The sequence below is a fragment of the Lissotriton helveticus genome, chromosome 12 (assembly GCF_964261635.1).
Source record: "Lissotriton helveticus chromosome 12, aLisHel1.1, whole genome shotgun sequence".
Classification (NCBI taxonomy): Eukaryota; Metazoa; Chordata; class Amphibia; order Caudata; family Salamandridae; genus Lissotriton; species Lissotriton helveticus.
In genome coordinates, this window is record NC_136073.1 from 541,866,567 (window position 1) to 541,888,742 (window position 22,176).

The following is a 22,176-nucleotide window of genomic DNA, read 5'->3' on the forward strand; positions in this document are numbered from 1 at the left end:
ATTGGAGGAACTTTTTAATTGGGAAATAATTGTCACTCAAACAGATTACAAAACTAAAGAAAGTGATTAAGACAAGGGGTTGTGTAAAGGGCTGATGTGAATGCACAGAAAGTTGATCTAGTTACCAAAATTCATGTTTCAACTTTAAAACAAAAGGGACTGACTGTCTGCTTAGTAAACTGTGTGCAAAAGGAGTAGTAGAAGAGAAAGATGAAAAGGTATCTAGTGTGTTTAATATCACAGAAGGGGTAATGTCAGTAGCTCAATGTCGATATGTGTCAAGGATGACTTACTGAAAAAGTGTGCACATGAATCAAGCAAGAATGGCCTACACATACTGACACTCATCCACAGAGCTAAGGGTTGGCGTAGCAGTGCTGAGCAACTCGTTGATTTGTCTTTGCACACTCCTAGACAGTGACGGCCTGCACAGTCTATATACTATGTGATTTGTAATTCAGTCTGGCCATTCACTCTCAAAAGGGTATGGGACAAGTTGAATTTATTTCATTGTTTGACTGGCTTGTATAATCTAGGTAACTAGACAGAACTAACATGGGTTGAAGGATATGCCACCTGCATTAGTGGTGTGATCCTTGAATTTGAAAACACAAACGGAATGTTTTAGAAGTGAGACTCACTTCCAAACGCTGATCTGGCTGGAGTAGTTGGTCTGACTGTAAAACACTTTACTGCTTTATTTCTGAAGGCTCTATTTTAGTTCCGGGCACGGTTTAGCTGAAAGGGCTGGGAAATCCAGCAGGTAATGGGTATGTAGAAGGATGGGGGTAGAAGTGCAAGAAAATAGTTTATAAACAATGTGAAGCTTGGTGTTGCCACATAATGAACACTGCCGCCGAATTCCATGAAAGATTGCTCGAAAAGGTTATTGCAATTGAATGAGAGGGGTCAAACTAGTCCTGCATTTTTGGGTCAAGAGTCTAGTGAATAAGCGAGCGATGCATGTATAGGAGGCCATATGCCACACTACAAGACAGTTGTAGCCATTGACAGTCCAGGATAGTTTTAGCAGTTGCACTACAGGAAGCACATTGGAAACAACAAATTAAACTATTATATTGACAATTTTGTGTGTGATGCAGGGTTCAGCCTCTCTGATATACAGAAAACTAAACTAAAATACGGGCAATGAAAGACACTTGAGTCGTAAAACCAGAGAACCATCAAATACATGGTACCAACGTAGCATAAAAGGCAATGACGGAGGTTTATAGTCCTTGCACCTCCCTAAAGAGTAAATTCGAAGGAGTCCATTGATGAAGATACTAATAACGCAGTGGATGGATTTACTTCACCTCCCAAGACCTCCCAGTTGGTTCACTGAGTCAAAGTGAAGGGAGATCAGAACTGAGAATAAACAGTATACCCACTTCCTTTCTGGAAAACCCCCCGAAAAAAATAGAACATATTGGGGATGCTGGAGACGTTTAGTTTGTGATGTATTCGCTTGTTTTTTAAGTATGCCAATGCCTATCCAAACCCCTCTCTCCATGCCAATGCAATAGAAAGACACTGAATCACGGTCACAACAATGAACCTGTTTTTTTTCCTATGATGCTTCCCAAAGTATTGATATTTACCCTCGATACACAACTTTTACATTTCAAGCATCATGTTTGTTTCCCATATTGCTCACCGAGATGCAAAGTCTGAAATTAAGAGTTTATGATGCTGGCATAAAGCTGAGACTCGAATAGTAACTATACTGAAGCTGAATTTACACAGGACAGCAATATATAAACAAGCATTGCCCGCGCTGCCGTGAAAGTGACGCGGCTGCGAAAGTGAAAGTGATCGCGATGCACTTAATGACCCGTGACAGAGGAAAGACAGATGGCGGTAACCGCAAGCTTAAGGCCAGCAAAAGCCTGTGGTAGCACTTTCAAGACCCACTTACTAAATGTCTCGCAAAGCACTGCATGCACTGGCTCAGAAGAGACCTAAAAAGGGAACCTGAAACGCTCCAAACATTCTTCACCTACCCTAAGGCTAAGGGTAGGCCTGACACTGCCTCAACTTTAGAAGCTATATTACTCAAGATCAATACTCTTCACGATATAGCTCAGTGTACCAAAACCAATACAGGTCTACTGCAGGTGGAATTGGCAGCAATTCGTAATTACCCAAAGATTTTTCATTATGTGTTTCTAACGTTGAAACCAGAATAAGTAGTGTGGAGGATTATAGAAGTAAACAAGGAAAACACATCTAAAATTTAGAACGCTCTATTACATCGCTGAGGAGAGATTTGACCGAACAGAAAGATTGCAATCGTAGAAGTAATCTTCGTATTTTTGGATTACCGGAGGGAAGTGAGAATGCTGCTCCTTCACTAATTGAGCTCTTGCTTTCATGGATCCCAAATGTTTTGCATTTCTCTTTCCAAAAAGGCTTTGAGATAGAATGTGGTCATAGAGTTCTAACTTTTGAACCCAGAAAAATGTCTTCTACAAGGCCGTTTCTTTTTAAACCTTTGCGACATCAACACACAGATCAAATCTTAGCACAAATGAGGAAGATCAAGATGCTTCAGTGAGAAGGTCATAACATTTCTATTTCAAAAATCTTTGCTAGAGACACTGTAATTTGTCACGAAGGCTTTCTCAACCTACGCAGAAGACTCTTTAGCATGGGCATTCCTTTCTCTTTTTCTGGGCCCTCTAGATTCTGGATCATTTTCAAAGGCCATCCACAGATTTGTTATAAACCTACAGACCGTGCGACTTTCTTGGATAATCAATCTGAATGAATATCACCCAAAGGAGTAAGGAAGAGGAGAAGTATGTAAATAGTGTATACATAGGAACCAAAGGCATGTGTTCAATGTGGAAAAACTGCTCTAACTCACAAAATTGTGATATGCTTCATCATAGGGCGTGCTACAGACACCCTGTGTGGACCAACACCTGGGGTGGAGCAACAGGGAGGGGAAGACAATACAAACAAATACACAATATTGGGATCACCGTAAAAAAAGTGCAGCCAGTGAGTGTTAAAAATAGCTCAGATGTATACCCACTTCCAAATGTATTCTGGGGCCATCTGTCTAGATTAAAAGCATGAAGGATGGAGGTGAGAGGAGAGAATTAAAAGTCCTTCACCCCTTCTTTACTGCCAAAGTGTCAACATGTTTCTGCCATTCGAGGTGTGCCGAAAAGAAAAGGTCACTCATCATTCATCAAATCCATTTGGGACCCAAAGCGGGAGGGCCCCTCCGATCCTTCCTCTGGTATCTGTGGAGAATGCTCCCAGTCAAGCAGAGATACCTTAATCAATACACTAATAGTGTTCTCTGAAGTACAAAAAAAAGAAAAGAAATACAATCACTCATGTGGACCAAAAACTCAATCGTCCAAAGGTACTTAGGAGAGGAAATCCCTACCCCTAATCTGCTTACACACAAAAATAATAACACACACCTCATTAACACGCACCCAAGGATAAATATAGACCTTGGAATGAGCTACACAGTCCAACTAGGACATCGATCACACAGTGTGCAGAGTCTAGACTTCCACACAATCCATACAACTTGTTCCAGGCAAACATTCATTAAAAACATCCAAATACCATTGTAGTAACATAGCAGTTCAATGAGCTCACAGAGTTTCATAGAAAATTCTTTAGAACTGGTGAGGTGTGGGGGTGCCCACCTGTAGATAAACTCTAGAGGAGAAACAAACATGTGTATGTATATAAATATATATATATATATACTCAATGTCATAAGTACACGTAATAACTGGTGTGGGATAAATCTAGGGACGGTAAAAAACGTCACAGTAGTAAGTCACTCGTGCGGAATAAATGTGGTGACTCAAAAAGGTGCGAGTCCCCTAAGTTATATAGAAATACTTGCACAAGTGTCCACTGTGTAACGTGGTGGCTATCGAAATCAACAGGTAATGAGTGGAAATATTCCTGTTTCCGAAATACAATTTACTACAATGTCATGAGGGACAGAAGAGTCTAACAACTATAGCGTGTTGCAAAGGGGAGTCAGGTGGTCATATGTCATACAGTAACCATCGTGCAAAAGTCTAGCTGTACCCCTGCAAGAAACACGCTCCTACGTTCTCTGAAAATATGGAAGTTAGTTTGGAGTAAAAAAAAAGATCAAGTCATTGGCCACCCTATTTCCTCCTTACTACATCAAGGTTAGTGCACCCTCTCGGAGACTCTCCAGAACTTCGCCTTGTACATAGTGAAGCTTTCGGATTCCTGAACTTTCATATTGTGGCGGTTCCGGTCACATGCGAGGGAAGCTTCTGATGTCACCGCGTGTCCTGTGTGAGTGTTTTAAAAAAAAACGTTATAGAAACGCAATGCCAGAAACCCGCCTAAGTAATCTAAGAAATGGGGGTGAACCGGACACGATGTTAGTGACAGTAGTTTTTAGGAGCGTGTCAAAATTGTGCTGGTCTAATACTATCAATAGAGTATGGTCACTTGTGTCGTCAAGGCTAAGAAACCAGAAATGGATCACAAAAAAAGTCAGATCAGAGAGACAAAGACAGTATGTCTAGATAAATCGCTGCATTAAAAATATCTCGCATCATTACAGCAACAAAGTCGTAAGGCGCCAGTGGTAAGAGAATCAATACCCCCAGTCCCTCGACCCAGAAATCAGTAAAAGCAAAGTATGCAGGTACAGTGTCACTGTTAATCACAGATCCAGCAGGGAAATATGGAAAAGGCTGAAATAGATTGTGAGGTGCAAAGATACAGGTCCCCTTATCCTAGTAAAGTACTCCAGGAAATGGCTCTCTTTTTTGCTAGTTTAACTTCCCTGGTTGGATAGCCTCTATTCTGGAGTTTGCCAGTTAGAATATTGGCTTCATCATTGAAGGCCATTTTTTCAGTGCAGTTACGTCTCAGGCGGAAGAATTGTCCCACTGTTAAACTGACTCTAAGAGATTTCGTATGAAAACTCTCATAAAAGAGCAAGGAATTTTTGTCTGTGGGTTTGTGGAAAACATGAATGGAGAGCCCTCCATTTTTTGGTTCAATGATCAGGTCGAGGAATGGTAATTCAGTTTTCGTTATAGTAGATGTACAAGGTAGCAAAGGATTGAACTCATTCAACCACCTTTAAATCATCGCCTCTCCATAGCACAAGGACATCGTCTATGTATCTGCGCCATAGTCTGATGTTGTTAGACCATATGTTGTCCTCATTATAGATGTATTTGTTCTCAAAGGCCCCCACATATAGGCCAGCTCAACTGGGGGTGAACGTGCTCCCTATCGAAATCCTGTGGGTCTCTAGGTAAAGAACACCCTCACATTTGGAGAGGATCCTTGTAAGAGCGATCACTGCTAGATGCAGGATGAAAGGTCTCAGGATTTTGTATTATCTTCCCGAACTCTCGGGGTTTCTCTCTGAGGGATATTTGTGTACAAGGCCTTGATGTCGAAGCCCAGTAGGAATTCATTCTCAGGGTCAAATTCCAGATATTTCAATGGGTTCAAGATGTCCCAGGTATCCTGCAAGTATGCTTTCATACTTTGTACCAGCGGTTTTAAATAGAAATTGCAAAATTGCGATATGGGCTCCAACATTGACCCGATCCCTGATACAATGGGTCCGGGGGGTGGGGGGGGGGTGGGGGGGGTTATTGGTTTGTGTATCTTGGGGAGTATGTAATAGTAGGGTGTTCTAGTTTGGTCTTTTCTGAGGTAATTCGCCTCATTTTTTGAAATCCAGCCCTATGTAAGACCCTCCTCCACCACAGAGCAAATCTCCTTGCTGATATTTGTAGAGGAGTCCCTCCTTAAAATTTTGCGATTCCTCTGATCTGAAAGCAGGTGTAAGGATTCGTCAGTGTATGTCTTCTCCAAGATGACAATGGCACCGCCCTTATCAGAAGGACTCAGACTCTCTACCTGGTACTTAGCAATCCTAGTTATCAGTATAGGATGACTTGTTCTGCTTCTTTGTCCTTCATATCACCTCTATATCTTTTGTTGCTGACTAGTATTTGACCATGCCATTGTATACTCATATATTTATAATATTTCACTTAACCTTGTCTATGCTGTTCCTATTGTATGATTACTTGCAACCTTTGGTGCATTTTTCCTTAGATTTGAGATTATAATATTTCTTGCTGTAACTATGCTGATGTTTCACATATAAGGGATAAGTCAGACTCTACTAATTGATATTCCACACAGTACCATGCAGCGTCTTAAGTTGTATTGTGAGCTTCTTAGGATAAAAATCATATAGATATGTCTTATATTAAGTTGGTATACCAGCTATATTGTCATATTTGAATGACTTTGTTTATGAAATATTTTCTTATTATTCCTTTCTCGCTTATTATAATTCTTTTGTTGCAGGTAAGTATTCAACCTTTTACCCCTTTCTTTTGCTCCCTCTTTTAGGGCGTTTATGTATATGTTATATACTCTTTGGTTATCTCATTGGTCGCTAATTAAATAGGTTTCTCTCTATTAATGGCCTCCTAATATTTTATATCTCTTTTTGCTTTGTTCTCAGTACCATAATTTATGTAATGTCAGTCTCAGGTGCATTTTTATTATTTGTTGCTCTTTGTCTGATATTACTTATTAGTCGTATAATAATTTTATAATATTGTATGTATCAATTTGGATTTTATTTGAATGAATCTGTATTTTTTAGGTAGAAGTATCCATAAGCTGGATTTTATATACTGTTTCAATTAGGACTTGTTTGCTTATGATATGTCATCTCTAGCTGACGTTTCACTTACATTTTAGTCATCTATTTTCTTTCTCTCTAATAGTTTGTTCTAATTGAATGACATTGCTTATGTAATTACTCTTTTATTACTTCTTCCCCATCTATTTATAATTTTCTTTATTATAGTAAAGTATTCTATCTCTTATTTTTTCTCCTTTTTCCTTGTTTCCTGTCTTTCTGGAAGCTTGTCTATAAGTTATATATTATTTATTGGCTTCACTGATCACCAATGAACTCTGTTATTTTCCACTGTTCTTTAAAATATATATATATATTTGTACTGTTTTGATCTTAGGGATGCAATTCACGTTATGACATTTATGATTTATTATTTAAGCCTATAGTCTATTCCAACTTAATTGTTGGATCATTATTTTATATATATTGTACACATCAATTTGTAAGTTCTTTGCATGAACTTTATCGTTGGGATGAAATATGTATACACTGGAACCCCTATGCGAGAACAGCTATGTTTTGTTTGCTTATGAAGTGTCATTTCCTTGCAGATGTTCCACGGATATTATATTTCTTCAGTCTTCTGTTACCTAACCTTATTCCGAAGTGATGGATTTGATATGGTGATATATTTGGGTTGATAGCATTTGTTCCGCTGCTCTGCAGTTTGTTCCTACTTGAGTTGTCTACACCGTTGATGGTAGTCTCCGCTGTTGCTCATCCACGTTGATTCCCCAAGCAGTTTTTCTATTACAGACATCCCCTGGTGGGGTTGGGTCTCGATGTTGCTCCGGGCCTTTCTGGAGTGAAGTTGTACCCTCTTTTCTTTTCCCTACTCTTCAGTCCTCCCCTTTATCCTTACAGTAATTCTGGGACATCTGTTTCACTCCTTTTTCTCTTTAAGTAGATTTTATCTACTAATATACTCTTTCACCAGAAGTATTCATTATCTATATTTGATCTATATCAATGTCTGGTATAAATGTAGCCTCTCTTAATGTTAGGGGTTTAAATCATCCTGTTAAGATAGCCAAGATGCTAGATTACTGTAAGAGTTTATCTGGTGACTTGGTTTTGCTTCAAGAGAATAATATAGGCTTTAAAGAAGCTCTTCCTATGAGGAAAGACTTGGTACTAGATGCTACATGCTCTGAGGCTTCTGGGAATAAACATTGGGTTATTACGGTTATCGCTAAGAGATCTGGTTTATCTATAGTAGTAGCTGAACATGACACAAACGGGCGTTGGTTACCTACTCGTCTGACTAATGGTTAGGATGACCTATATGTTAGGAATATATATGCTCCAAATATAGATGACCCAAATCTTTGGCATGCAGTTAATAAGAAACTTTCAGACATTCCACAAAATTCAAGCACATTGTCGGGGGAGATTTTAATCTCCCTTTCGATCCTATTTTGGACCGGCATTCTGCTTTTAGATTTCGACCCCCAAGAGCACATAAATAGTTGCTTAATATGTGTTTGTCACATCATCTTTTGGATGCTTGGAGATTACACAACCCTACAGGTAGCGACTTCACTTATTTCTCTTCCCCTCATTCTAGCTTTTCCTGCATTGATTATCTTTTGGTTGACGCTTCTCTTTTAAAACATACTATAAATGTCACAATTCATCCTATAGTTGTTTTTGACCATGCTGCAGTTTCGTTAACCATCCTTAATTTACTGATACTAATGGACCCCATAATTTCTGCCTAAACACAGAAATCTTGGAGGATGGTTCTGAGGTTAAGGCACATAATGACTTGATTGATATTGTTAATTTTTTCAAAGATACTGAATTATTTAAAAAAATGGCCAACAGGAATAGTGATATTAAGAAATCTCTTCAATATTTAGGGGACGACATATTGAGCGGAAAGAAGATTTATATAGACATTCTAATGACAAATCTCTCTTGCAAGATATCAAACAGTTAAATTACTCTTTTAATTCCATAGTTACTAAAAGAGCTTCTATTGGACTACATGCTTGAAAATGTTGTCAATTATTACTATGGAATAGAGCTGGCAAGTTGTTAGCTGCTACCCTTAAACATCAAAATACTACCACTACTTATATTTCTCATTTTACTGATAAAACTGGTTCGAGACAATTTCATACCCAAGAAATTGTTGGAGTTTTTTGAGACTTTCATAAAAATGTATATACCTCTCAAAGTCAATGTACTAAGCCTAATTGCCAGCAGTTTCTTAGCTTTCTACTACTATTTTCAAAGATGATAAGATCAAGTTTGGTAAGCCAATTTGGATTGATGAGATTATTCAGGCTGTTAAAGATACTTGATCGGGAAAAGCTCACGGGCCGGACGGCTTTCCATTGCCTTTTATAAAACATTTACTTCTTCCATAATTAAATACCTTAAAAAGATTTTCAGCAACTTTGTTTTTTCTGGCAAGGTTTCGGGTACTGCTGCTGAGGCTACTATTGTAGTCATACCGAAAGAAGGTAAGGATCATTCTGATCCCAAAAACGTCCGTCCCATATCCCTGTTAAATATGGAAGCAAAAACGTTTAAAAAAATGTTTGCAAATCATTGTCAGGGTCCGGCTTCCATCAACCCCGAACAGCCATGTCAAGCATCGCCTCACAAGACCGCCCCTCGCTTTCCTATTCAGCTCCTGGTTGTGGACATCAGCCGTAGTGCCCAAGACGAGTACTATGCCACACAGGGCTGGCCCTTTAACTCCTGGGAGAAGGACAACTTTGGCCCCACCCCCTGGGGGTGGGACTACAACACATCAGCCGGAAGGAGGAAGAAGACGGAAGGCAGAGCGTGGAGACGGAACGAAGGAACCCGACTCCGATGGGAGAACCGGGAAAGCTGGACATTCCTGACGGACCGGTCTAGGAGAAGCCAGGAGGCACCGCCCAGCCATGTTCCCAGATGGACGTGGCTTGAGCAGGTACGGTTAAGTCTCCGGGGAACAAGGAAAAGGGTGGAGACAACATCCATGGGAGGTGGGGGAGGCTTCAGAGATTATTCTTATAGTGAAGCTGCAAGCGTTGGTCAATTGGCGCGTCCCCCTTCTCCTTGTAATGACGGTTCTCCCCCCTACATCACCTACAGAAATAACCGGGTGAAACACTCCTCACTCCTTTTCCCACCTGAAGAGCATACAGATATCAGGCACTAACGGAAGTGCATTCTTCTTTGCTTTCTGCTTTTCTACCATACCCCGATCAACCCGCTAAGCAAGCAACATCCACGGTGACCCGATCCCCCTGACGACGACGTCCCCATCCACTGTGTTTGATTTGTGATTTTGTTGTCAACACCCAATCAAAATAAAACAAAGAGTTGTACCGCAAGCTGTATTGTCACGTGTCACCTGCCCAGTGTGACAATCATCTAGAAGGTCATATTCCTAATCTCATTCATGATTTCCAAACAGGTTTTTATCAAAGGTAGGCTTGCTAGAGACAATGTTCGTACATTCTGTCACATTTTAGAAAAGGCAAAACTTTCCTCATTACCATCTTCGGCGATTGTACTTGACACCGAAAAGCCATTGGACAAGGTATCTTGGCCTTTTTTTACAATCTGTGTTAGAATCTTACAATCTCGGTAGCTCTTTCATTAATATGATTATGGATATTTATGAGCAACCGATAGCTAATCTTCGGATTAATGGCGCAACATCCTCCTTTTTTAATCTTCGCCAGGACACTAGACAAGAATGCCCAGTTTCACCTCTTCTTTTTCTTTTGTCTATTGATCCACTTCTCCACTTCCTGGATCTCAACCAGGACATTAAAGGATTGCAATTTGGATCACATACACTTAAAATCGCTGCTTATGCTGATGATGTTCTTATTCGTGCTTTTCCGGTAATTTCTGGCTACACTCTTAACAAAGAGAAATTCAGGTTTTAAAAGGCAGTCTACGCGCATTAAATATCTGGGGATTTGGTTCTGTAGAAATCTTACAGATACTGTTACTTATAATAAATCCCATATAATAAAAAAAAGTTAAGGATCTTTTGTCCTCTTGGTCTCCTAAATATATTTCTTTGTGGGATAATTTACAAACTCTTAAAATGATGATAACTCCAATCATTCATTTTTTATCCTCTGTGCTACCTAAAAAACTTTATTCTTCTTTCTTTCATGAGATTGACGTAAATACTTTAAGATTTTTATGGAATGATAAGAGAGCTAGAATTTCTTACAAATATCCTAGGGAACTCCCTATATTGGGAGGATGTAACCTCCCAGATTTGAATCTATACCAGATTTCTTTCTTAGCCGCTCAGGGAGCAATTTGGTTTTCACCAGTACCCCAACATATACCTCCATGGATTTAGATAGAACAAGATTTGTGTGCTCCCTTTTCCACTATATCTTTGCTCACTGCCTCACAAATTAAATTAGCACTCTCAGAGTATTATAACAGATATGATTAATGCATTGAAATACATTGATTGTAAAGTCTTGAAGCTTATGCATAAGTCAAGATGGATATCTTTATGGTCTAATCCTAAACTGGTTACTGACACTGAACTCAACATTGCTCTCTCATGGGCCGACAAGGAAATCAGACTGGTGAAAGACCTTTATGATACTAAACATGATCCTCTTCCTTTCTCCTTCTTAGCCAAAAAATACAATCTTAATACCATAGATGTTTATACTTTTTTGAAGTTAAAAGTCAAACTCTCTAAAATATCCCTTTTTACAGGTTCGGTTACTGTTTCACTGCTTTCTATGTGGGTACATTCAGGCCATACTGCTTCTATCTTCACAATCCACAATTGCTTCTGTTAAATGGTCTCACCATTTTGAGGATGACTTTTTTAAACATATTTCACAGGATACCTGGCAACTGATAGGGAAATTATCTTTACGTAATCAAATTGCTCCTTCACTGATTCAATCTAATTTCTTTACTATGAATCTTTTACACTGGACTCCCGCGCGCTTGCACAAGTTGAAATTAAGAGAGAGTGATCTTTGTTGGAATTGTAACTCAGCACCAGGCACCCATCAACATATGTTCTTGGAATGTTCGCTATTATACTCCTTTTAGGGCCCAATTCAAAAACAATTATCATTAATCTTTAATACACCTATATCTCTCTCTTTACATATGATTTTGCTGTGTCCATGGGCTATAGATCCCCTTTACCTCTTGACAGTATAGATTTGGGGCTGTTAGATTTCCTCTTATCCATTGCAGTCAAAATTATTCTCACTGGATGGAAATCTTTTCAGCTCCTTTCTTACCCTACCTGGTGGGCGTGGGTTTAATTTCTTCATGGAGCTCATACTTTTGTTGAAAATAAACGCTATTCACCCTCAATTGCTAGTAGTGAATGGTATTCTTTGAATAATTATATGGATTTGTCTTCTCAGGGGTTGGTAGCTCAATATCCTTTTGAATCAATTTCTTAATTTATTGTTCATAAGTGTAACAGATGTCCCCTCCCATCATCTCATCTGTCTTCCTTCCCTCTAATATGCTTTCTTCATTCTCTCTTCTCATTCTCCTCACTGAAGTATTCTATTTACAAAGCAATACAAACTTGCACATGACTTTGCTGTGATATATGTAGATGTTCCATCTTTCTAGGATTTATCCCTAATATTTGATGAATTTGTAATACTTGTTATCTGTCACAACATTTATCTGATCATTTTTATATGATAACTTTGATATCTTTTTATCACAGTCCAGAATTTCTTTGTTAAATAGTCCTTTATAATTTTTCCTTTTTATATATTTGCTTCTGATTTTTATGTATTGCTAATGCATTGCAAATGTATTTCTTTTTAACTAAAGTAATAAATATATTTGAACAAAAAAAAAAGATTGCCATTAAGGGCAGACTACCAGCCTCCAGCTCACCTAAACGTGAAATGATGGCTGGTAGCCCAAAATATCCCCCTGAATATACGGTGGGCTACATTTGGTCTCTAATGTAGCCCAACACAAAATGGCAGTTGTTGGACTGCACCAGCCTCCCAATCTGCCCTGGGGGCAGACTCCCCTTCGGTCAGCTGCCCCCCATGATTTTTAACTCAAGGAGCATTGCACAGAATCTGTCTTGTACAAATATAGTACAAATATACGTTTAGCAATATAAGAGAATAAGTACTTTGAAACTGCGCAAAACGTATTTGGAGATGAAAACACGATTGAATTACAATTGTTTAAACAATCGTATGAAAGAGCCCATAAACGTATGAAAGCCTTTTCAGAGACTGTGCTCAGGTTTGTAATTCCATTTTGAATTATTTAGGAATAGGCCCTGATTAGGAAATTATGGAAGGGACACTCCAAAACAAGACTTATTTAACTAAAGAGATAGAACAGATTGTGATGAGGAGATAAAATCAATGTTCGGTAGCATCAAGATCAAATAAACAAGGAAGAACTGTGGGAGCAAATAAAAGGACAAGCACAAAAGCTGTAAATTCAGCAATTTAGACACTCAATGTGACATGTTTGTTGTTTGATGAACTGAAAGGTGAGAAAACTGTGTTAACACAATCACAAGCGAAATTAGGCAAGCATATGGTGCAAGCACTAGGAAAAAAGAAACATCTGATACCTGTCTAGCAAACGTGGTGCATAAAGCACAACAATTGAAAGCATGTCAGGGAGAGAAAGACGTGCTATAATTTAACTGCCAACAAACAGAAGCGAAAGATAAACACCAAGTGCATAAAATGTTGCAAACTCAATGTGAGATAATGCAGTTTATTACATTGTGAGTTAAAGCATTTGGGGTGTGGGGAAAAGTGATGATGAGAAATCATAAAGATGATCAAGAAAAATATTTAGAGCTGCCAATTCAATCAGTCAATTATTCAACCAATAAGCTTTATTCAGTTATTTTAAAAACAACCATAAACGGACAGAATAAAAGGCAGTACATTGCATAAACATTAAAAGATTGAAAAAGAGCTTATAACAATAATCACAGATCCTAAATCTGCCAATTCAAGAAGCAAACCACAAAGGGCGCTCTGAGTCTGGGATAAAGCTGAAAAGTCAAAGAGAAGCCATCTGACCAATCCTTGGCCTAGTAAGAGTGAAGGGCCAGAATGCCACAGGGTGGATCATCTGCTAATAATCCTTCAGAGCAGTGCCGTTTTGACACATGGGCACGCTGGGCAGTTGCCCGTGGGCCCTACGAGCATAGGGGCTCATGCGGACCAGAATTTAACACAAATTTTCAGTTAAACATTTTTATTCCTGTGAGTGGGTGTGTAGGCAGGGCCCAGTGCAGTGCTTTGCTCGGGGGCCTATAATGCTGTTAAGACGGCCCTGCTTCAGAGAGACAAATGAGAACAGAAACATGGAACCAGGTGACAAATGTAAGAGCAAAGGGTCTGCCTGAGTTGAGAGACTGGAATTCTTGCGAAATCTCCATGATAAAATTGGTAAGTGAAGGAATTTTATATTTAATACCAAAGGGATATGAAACGGGTACTGTGAAGGGGTGTACTTCCTGCATCAGGGGAATGAACGCGATAGAAGGCTGTCAGCACACCCAATAAAAGAGTGCCCCCTTTAAACATTCTATGAGGGAGGTTTCCTCAAGAAGAAAGTTGTCGGGTATTGACACATCATCCGCCTGTAATCCTTCAGACAAATAATCATGTAGCTTCAAGTTGCCTGTTCCATCAAAGAGGGCCCAATAAGAGGGTAGATTTGGTAAATAAATCAAGATAATAAAGTGAGCTGGCATGAACTTCCACAAGAGAAGTCAAGATTCCACAGGAAAACAACTAAACCAGTTTAAAAGGCTGGTTTGATTAGTGTGTTGGAGAGCAGAGTCCAGAAAATCAAGATTACATTACACTCTGTCCTTCTTCCCAGAATATTACAACAACTTTATTGAACTAGAAAACCAAGAGTGAAACTCAAGGAAAAACGTAAAAAAGCCTATACTTAAAGGAGAACACTATGCCTAAAGAATTCCTTATTTATCTAACCAGATGCAGCCTGAGAACTGATTTTTGGTAAATTACCCACAGACATCTAGCAGTATGTCAGGCTCAGTCGTTCTTGTCTTCGGGATGGTGCTGAAGATATATGGGTTCTACCTCCCGACTTCCCCGGTGTCTAGCTGAAAGCATACAGATCACCAAGGCAGTCGAGTGAGGGAGGGAAAGGAAGGGGACTGCGGGGAGGGAGAGCTGTAACAACAATACAAGTGCACTAAGTACATACACCATGAACCAAACATATATCATAGAGTAGTCTTCCTTTACCCCTATACTAAAGGATGTCTAAGTTCCTACCTGGAAGGGAGAGAGGTGATGGCCTCAATACCAGAAGAGATAAGGGAATACCAAAGACCAAACCTATTGTAAGAACAAAGAACAACCTAAGAATGATGAAATGTTAAACATAAATACATGCAATAACTTCTTCGCATCATACCATTATCAATAGGTACATGTCTTGGGTCCAAGGTTCCCCTGTATCCCCCTGTGATTCTCTCTTCTGAGGTTGAGACATAAACACAAGAAAAAACAGGTTGTGGAAAGGAAATGAAGATGAGGGCATAGAGTTCAAATTAATACTCCTTAATCAGCTCGAACCCTTATTTCTGTACAGATTACCTTATATAAATATAAGGTTTCTCGTAGTCGTGTGCACTGTCCTGAAACCAGCGGTTCCCGTTAGTGATACTCCATTAGGACATATACATACGTCGGTACCTCAAAATAATGTCTTTCAAGGCAGTTCCAAAGTTTGTAAATACAAGAGATCAAAGAATATCAATGGTTCAAAATCTTCAATGGTTCAGCTTAAGAAACCCAAAAGCGAAATCTCATACTCCTTGAGATTCCTGACTGTGGACTGAAAGAAAAGGCACAGACACACGACGAGAAGGGCTCACCTCTCGCAGCTGTCCGAAGTGAACTTGGAAAGTACCCAACCCAGCACGGGGTACCTTGTTGGCATTCAAACCGTAGATAATCACTTACTTTAACAAAAGCAGACTGCTCACCAAGCTCCGGCACATTGGTAGAATAATCGGCGGCGTCCGTCTTCCGCGATGCTGGTTTATTTCCTGGTTTGCGTGCGCCGACGCGCGTCACGCCCCTGATGTCCCGAGCATGCCGGGAATTGTAGTTCTGCGTCTCGCATGGACGCGAAGGAAGCTAAAAACATAAACAGAGTCAGCGGCACACATCCAGATCGTGACAGTACATCCCCCTTCACGAGGGTCGCTGACTGGCACCGGGCTTACCTGGGAACAAACGATGGAACCGTGCCACCAAACGGGGAGCACACACCTCACGGGGCGAAACCCATGAATTTTCCTCAAGGCCATACCCCTTCCATGAAATGAGATACTGCACACCACCCCGCACCAGCTTAGAATCAAGCACCTTCTGCACCTCATACTCATAATCCTGCTGTACCCACACAGGTGAAGGGGCACGCCGGAACGGACAATGCGAGGGCTTCAAGAGAGACACGTGGAACACAGGATGTATTCTGAGGTGCGCCGGCAAGTGCAGTTTCACCGCCACAGGGTTAATGTGCCGTAAGACACGATACGGACCAATAAACCGAGGGTTAAACACACTGTGTTTCTTGAAACGGATATTCCTGGTGGACAACCACACCCAGTCCCCAGGATTGTATGTAGGGCCCGGCCTTTGCCATCTATCCGCTTGGACCTTGTACCTACCCTTGGCTCTGATGAGGTTTGCACGTGTGGCAAGGAGAATACGGCGAACCCTCAGTATTCTCTCCCTGACGTCAGGCAGTCTGGCGTTGGTAGTTGGGATCAGCATCGGATTAAACCGGGGATGATGTCCATAAGAGCTGAAGAATGGGGTGTGAAGTGTCGAAGAATGTTGTGTGCTGTTTTACACTATTTCCGCCACCCACAACCAATCCACCCAGGCATCTGTGTTATCCTGAACATAACAACGTAAAAATTGTTTGAGAGTCTGATTAAGACGTTCGGTTTGCCCGTCTGTTTGGGGGTGAAAACTAGTGGAAAGAGATGAGGAAATCTGCAAGTCTGAGCACCAGGTCTTCCAAAAGCGAGCGGTGAATTGTGTACCCCTATCTGAGACGATGACTCTCGGGAGTCCGTGTAACCGGACTACATGCACCAAAAGCATCTGTGCCAACTGACCAGCTGTGGGAACTTGGTTACAGGCTATAAAATGACCCTTCTTAGTCAGGTAATCAATTACTACCACTATGGCTGTCTTGCCCTGGTCTTTGGGTAAGCCCACTCTGAAATCCACAGAGAATGTTTCCCAAGGCAGTTCAGGAGTGGGCATAGGAAGCAACAATCCTTGGGGTTGTTGCCTGTCAGACTTCATCTGCGCACATTTGGAACACTCTTTCACCCATTTTTGTAGGTCAGGTCGTATGGAAGGCTACCAGAATTGTCGCAATGCCTTTTCCAATGTTTTGACGTAACTGACATGTCCAGCACATGGTGATCCATGGCACTACAAAAACACTGTTTTACGCAAAACGACGGTAGGGATTAACACCTGTGCCCCTTTCATAGGTATTCCATGTCTCATCTTCCACTCCTTATGGTGTTGGAGCCACGTTCTCCACACACAGGTTTGTGTCCCTTGTCTGACTTTCATCAGGAAATCGTTAGTGTGCGTTACACACACCACCTTGGATGGTTCGATTATGGCTCTTTTTGGCGTGATGGCATGCAGTGTTGGATTCTCCTGACGAGTTAAGGCATCCGCCTTCTTGTTATTTACCCCTGGTCTATAGGTCAGCAAAAAATGATATTCCTCGAAAAACAGCATCCAGCGTAATTGCCGTGGAGTAAGATGACGAGTGTCTCGCATAAACTGCAGGTTTCGGTGGTCGGTGTAGACAGTGATTTGATGACGTGCTCCCATAAGCCAATGCCTCCATTCCAAAAATGCGTCTCTTATAGCCAGGAGCTCCTTCTCTGCTATCGTATAATTCATCTCTGCTGAGTTGAGCTTCCTGGACATAAACGCTATGGGGTGAAGCTGTCCAGTGTTCACATTTCGTTGGGATAACACCGCTCCCAATGCGACCTCTGAAGCGTCTGCCTCCACCATAAAGGGCAAGTCCGGGTCGGCATGCATGAGAACAGGAGCCGAGGTAAATGCAATCTTCAGCTGGGTGAAGGCATTTTGGGTGTCATCCGTCCATTCAAATGGAACATTCTTTCTGGTAAGTCGGGTCAACGGAGATACCATCTCGGAGAATCCTCGTATGAACCTGCGGTAGAAATTAGCGAAACCCAGAAGGCTCTGAATATCTTTCACAGTTTCAGGCCTAGGCCATTCTTTCACCGCTTGGACTTTCCGGGTGGCCATCACTTGACCCGATGGTGTAAGCATAACTCACAGAAACTCCACCGTGGTGACATGGAATTCACACTTCGTGATCTTACAGTATAACTGGTTGTTTTGCAAAGCCTGTAGGGTGTTTTTCACATTTTCCACATGTTCCTCTGTAGACTCAGAGTATATAAGAATGTCGTCAATGTAGACAACTACGTACCGATCAAGATGTTCTCGCAGAACCTCATTCAAAAAAAATTTAAATGAGGCGGGGGCGTTACAAAGCCCAAAGGGCATCACAAGATATTCATAGAGCCCATACTGCGTCTTGAAAGCCGTTTTCCATTAGTCTCCCCTTCTTATTGGAACCAGGTGGTAGGCTCCCCTTAGGTCCAGCTTGGTATATATCTTCGCCTGTCTTACTTGTTCCAAAAGAACAGGGATTGATGGCAATGGGTACTGATTCCTTATCGTTATGGCATTAAGCGCTCTGTAATCGATGCAGCATCTCTTCTCTCCGTTCGCCTTCGGGATAAAAAAGAGAGGGGAAGCGGCAGGGGATCTGGACGGCCGTATGAAACCTGCCGCTAGATATTTGTCCAGGTAACTTCGAAGATGCTCGTTTTCAGGGAGAGTGAGAGCGTATATTCTACCGCTAGGGATCACGGCACCTGGGATAAGGTCAATACGACAGTCGTATTCCCTGTGAGGTGGGAGGATCTCCGCCTGTGCATCACTGAATACGTCTCTGTAGTCATGGTAAACAGTGGGTAACACCACTTCCTTTTCGGCTGCTGTTGCAATATGCTGCAAAGAGGCGAGTTCTCTGGAGGGTTTGTTCTGAGGTGGGATACAGTTGGTGATGCAGTATTCCGAATCAAACACCACCGTCCCAGAGGTCCAGTGCATCAATGGTTCATGCTTTCGCTGCCAGGGAAGGCCCAAAATCACCCCGTATTGAGGGGCTCTGATGCTGTTGAACGATAGGGTTTCCTGATGGTATCCATCATAGATAAGTACGTAATCAAGGGTATGTTGTTTTATGGGACCGGCTTCCAATTCCTGACCGTCCACCGCATATACTGTTTCAGGCACGTTTTTCGTTACAAGACTTGCTCCCAACTGCAAGGCTACTTCATAATCCATAAAACACCCCGTAGCTCCTGAATCCACCATAGCTCTTATGTCTTTCACCACGGTATCAATCACTAGAGACATTTCCAGGAACACATGGTGTTTCTCGTATGCAGTACTGGGAGTTAATGAAGGTATGATATTCACGCACGAGAGATCCCCTTCTTCCACTCTCAAGCTTTGGAGTTTTCCGACTCAGTTTACGAGACACCAGCAACCGATTGTCCAGATCTAAACCTCCCAGTCTTTGGTTTCACAGGGCACTCACGGAGATAATGCCCTTTCTTTCCACAATAAAGGCATAACCCCTGTTTTCATCTATGGTCCCGTTCACTCAGCGTCAAGGAGGCTCTTACCGCCCCAATCTCCATGGGTTCGGTAGACATGGGAGTTTTATCACCTTGACTCACGCGATCAAATGGCTGTAACGGACGATCTTTCGTTTTATGATCCCCTTTTCGGTCTCTCAACCTATGATCCAGCCGAAGAGTCAGCTCGATGAGCGCCTTACACGTACGTGGCTGAGGATCGATGTGGGCCAAAGCGTCCTTAAGTTCATCGTTGAGTCCTTGATAAAATACCGCCGACTGTTTAGACTCGGGCCATTCTGTTTCGGCTACCAACCGACGATAGTGATTAAGGTATGTTACCAAGTCCGACGTGCCTTGTTTCAATTGCAACAGATCTCTGTCGGCAGAAAATGTTTCTGCTCTTCTGTCAAATGTTTTTTCGAACTCACGACGGAATTCATCCCAATCATATAACAACGGATCTTCTCTTTTCACTATGGGAACTGCCCACTGAGCTGCGTCCCCCCCTAGATAAGAGATAACGAATGCCACCCGAGCTTGATTGGTGGCAAACATTTTGGGCTTGCACATGAAGTGCAACAGGACTTGAGTCATGAAGACCTGCACCTTTTTGTTGTCACCTAAGAAGCGCTCTGGGGGAGCCAAAGGGATTTGAGCAGGCGTCTCCACTACTACTGATGTTTGAGGAGCCTGATTTCCACCAGCACTAAAGGGGTTTCCCTGTAGCCTGTCCACTCTGGCCTGTAATTGGGCAGTTTCAGCCCTTGAATCCGCTACTTCTTGTCTAGATGCAGCGAGTTCCGATTGTACCAATGCCAGGGCCGCCATAACATCGTCAAGGGAAGCCATGGCTATATCTCAGCACAATCAAGAAGACGATAATACTTGGGCCGATTATTCTGTCAGGCTCAGTCGTTCTTGTCTTCGGGATGGTGCTGAAGATATATGGGTTCCACCTCCCCACTTCCCCGGTGTCTAGCTGAAAGCATACAGATCACCAAGGCAGTCGAGTGAGGGAGGGAAAGGAAGGGGACTGCGGGGAGGGAGAGCTGTAACAACAATACAAGTGCACTAAGTACATACACCATGAACCAAACATATATCATAGAGTAGTCTTCCTTTACCCCTATACTAAAGGATGTCTAAGTTCCTACCTGGAAGGGAGAGAGGTGATGGCCTCAATACCAGAAGAGATAAGGGAATACTAAAGACCAAACCTATTGTAAGAACAAAGAACAACCTAAGAATGATGAAATGTTAAACATAAATACATGCAATAACTTCTTCGCATCATACCATTATCAACAGGTACATGTCTTGGGTCCAAGGTTCCCCTGTATCCCCCTGTGATTCTCTCTTCTGAGGTTGAGACATAAAACACAAGAAAAAACAGGTTGTGGAAAGGAAATGAAGATGAGGGCATAGAGTTCAAATTAATACTTCTTAATCAGCTCAAACCCTTATTTCTGTACAGATTACCTTATATAAATATAAGGTTTCTCGTAGTCGTGTGCACTGTCCTGAAACCAGCGGTTCCCGTTAGTGATACTCCGTTAGGACATATACATACGTCGGTACCTCAAAATAATGTCTTTCAAGGCAGTTCCAAAGTTTGTAAATACAAGAGATCAGAAGAATATCAATGGTTCAAAATCTTCAATGGTTCAGCTTAAGAAACCCAAAAGCGAAATCTCATACTCCTCGAGATTCCTGACTGTGGACTGAAAGAAAAGGCACGGACACACGACGAGAAGGGCTCACCTCTCGCAGCTGTCCGAAGTGAACTTGGAAAGTACCCAACCCAGCACGGGGTACCTTGTTGGCATTCAAACCGTAGATATTCACTTACTTTAACAAAAGCAGACTGCTCACCAAGCTCCGGCACATTGGTAGAATAATCGGCGGCGTCCGTCTTCCGCGATGCTGGTTTATTTCCTGGTTTGCGTGCGCCGACGCGCGTCACGCCCCTGACGTCCCGAGCATGCCGGGAATTGTAGTTCTGCGTCTCGCATGGACGCGAAGGAAGCTAAAAACATAAACAGAGTCAGCGGCACACATCCAGATCGTGACACAGTACTTATCAGGAGACTTTAACATGTTTATGTTGGGATAATGACCCAGACTTCATAGGTCGGAGGCTCAGAAAAGCACTTTTCTCATTGTCAATAATTTATTGATTTAGATCTCAGCTGAGAGCAACAATGTTTACAAAAAGAATAAAAATAGACAGTTTACATATCACATCTCTACAATTACACAGATTTTAAAAAAAGATTTGAAAGAATTAAAAAAGGTTATAACGCACAAACTCATATGGAGGAGACTTTGCCAATGATAACAATTATTCAAAATTAGAAATGTTACATTTAAAATACAGAGGTTTGAAACAACCAGTTTCTGCCATCCAGTACCCTTGGGTGTGGACACAAGCTAAGTGCATGTTTTAAATCCTGCACTCCTAATTCAAAAGTTCACAATTGCCAGATACATGTTCTGGGCAACACCAATGTTTCGTAAAATCATTTGAAGGTAAAATGCCCTTCTGAATATTATTATTAAACGTTCCATGTGATAATCCAAAGAAAACAGTACATTTTTTGGGGTTTGCTTAAGAGGCATGTTATCACAGTAAGGCCTATATGTTTTTAATGTAAGACAGTGGGTGATATTGCTAGAATAACTTAGTCTAATGATAACATTTTCTTTAAAAAAGCTTACGTTGGGA

General features: G+C 41.4%; 1 long non-coding RNA gene across 1 annotated transcript in view; it reads right to left on the bottom strand.

Annotated features, from left to right (window-relative positions):
• LOC144798011 (uncharacterized) overlaps positions 1-15,850 on the bottom strand; it is a 119,299-nt gene extending 103,449 nt beyond the window's left edge. The window contains exon 1 of the long non-coding RNA XR_013603482.1: positions 15,679-15,850. This is a non-coding gene — a long non-coding RNA (uncharacterized LOC144798011). The remainder of the gene's footprint in view (positions 1-15,678) is intronic.
• Between the last annotated feature and the right edge of the window lie 6,326 nt (positions 15,851-22,176).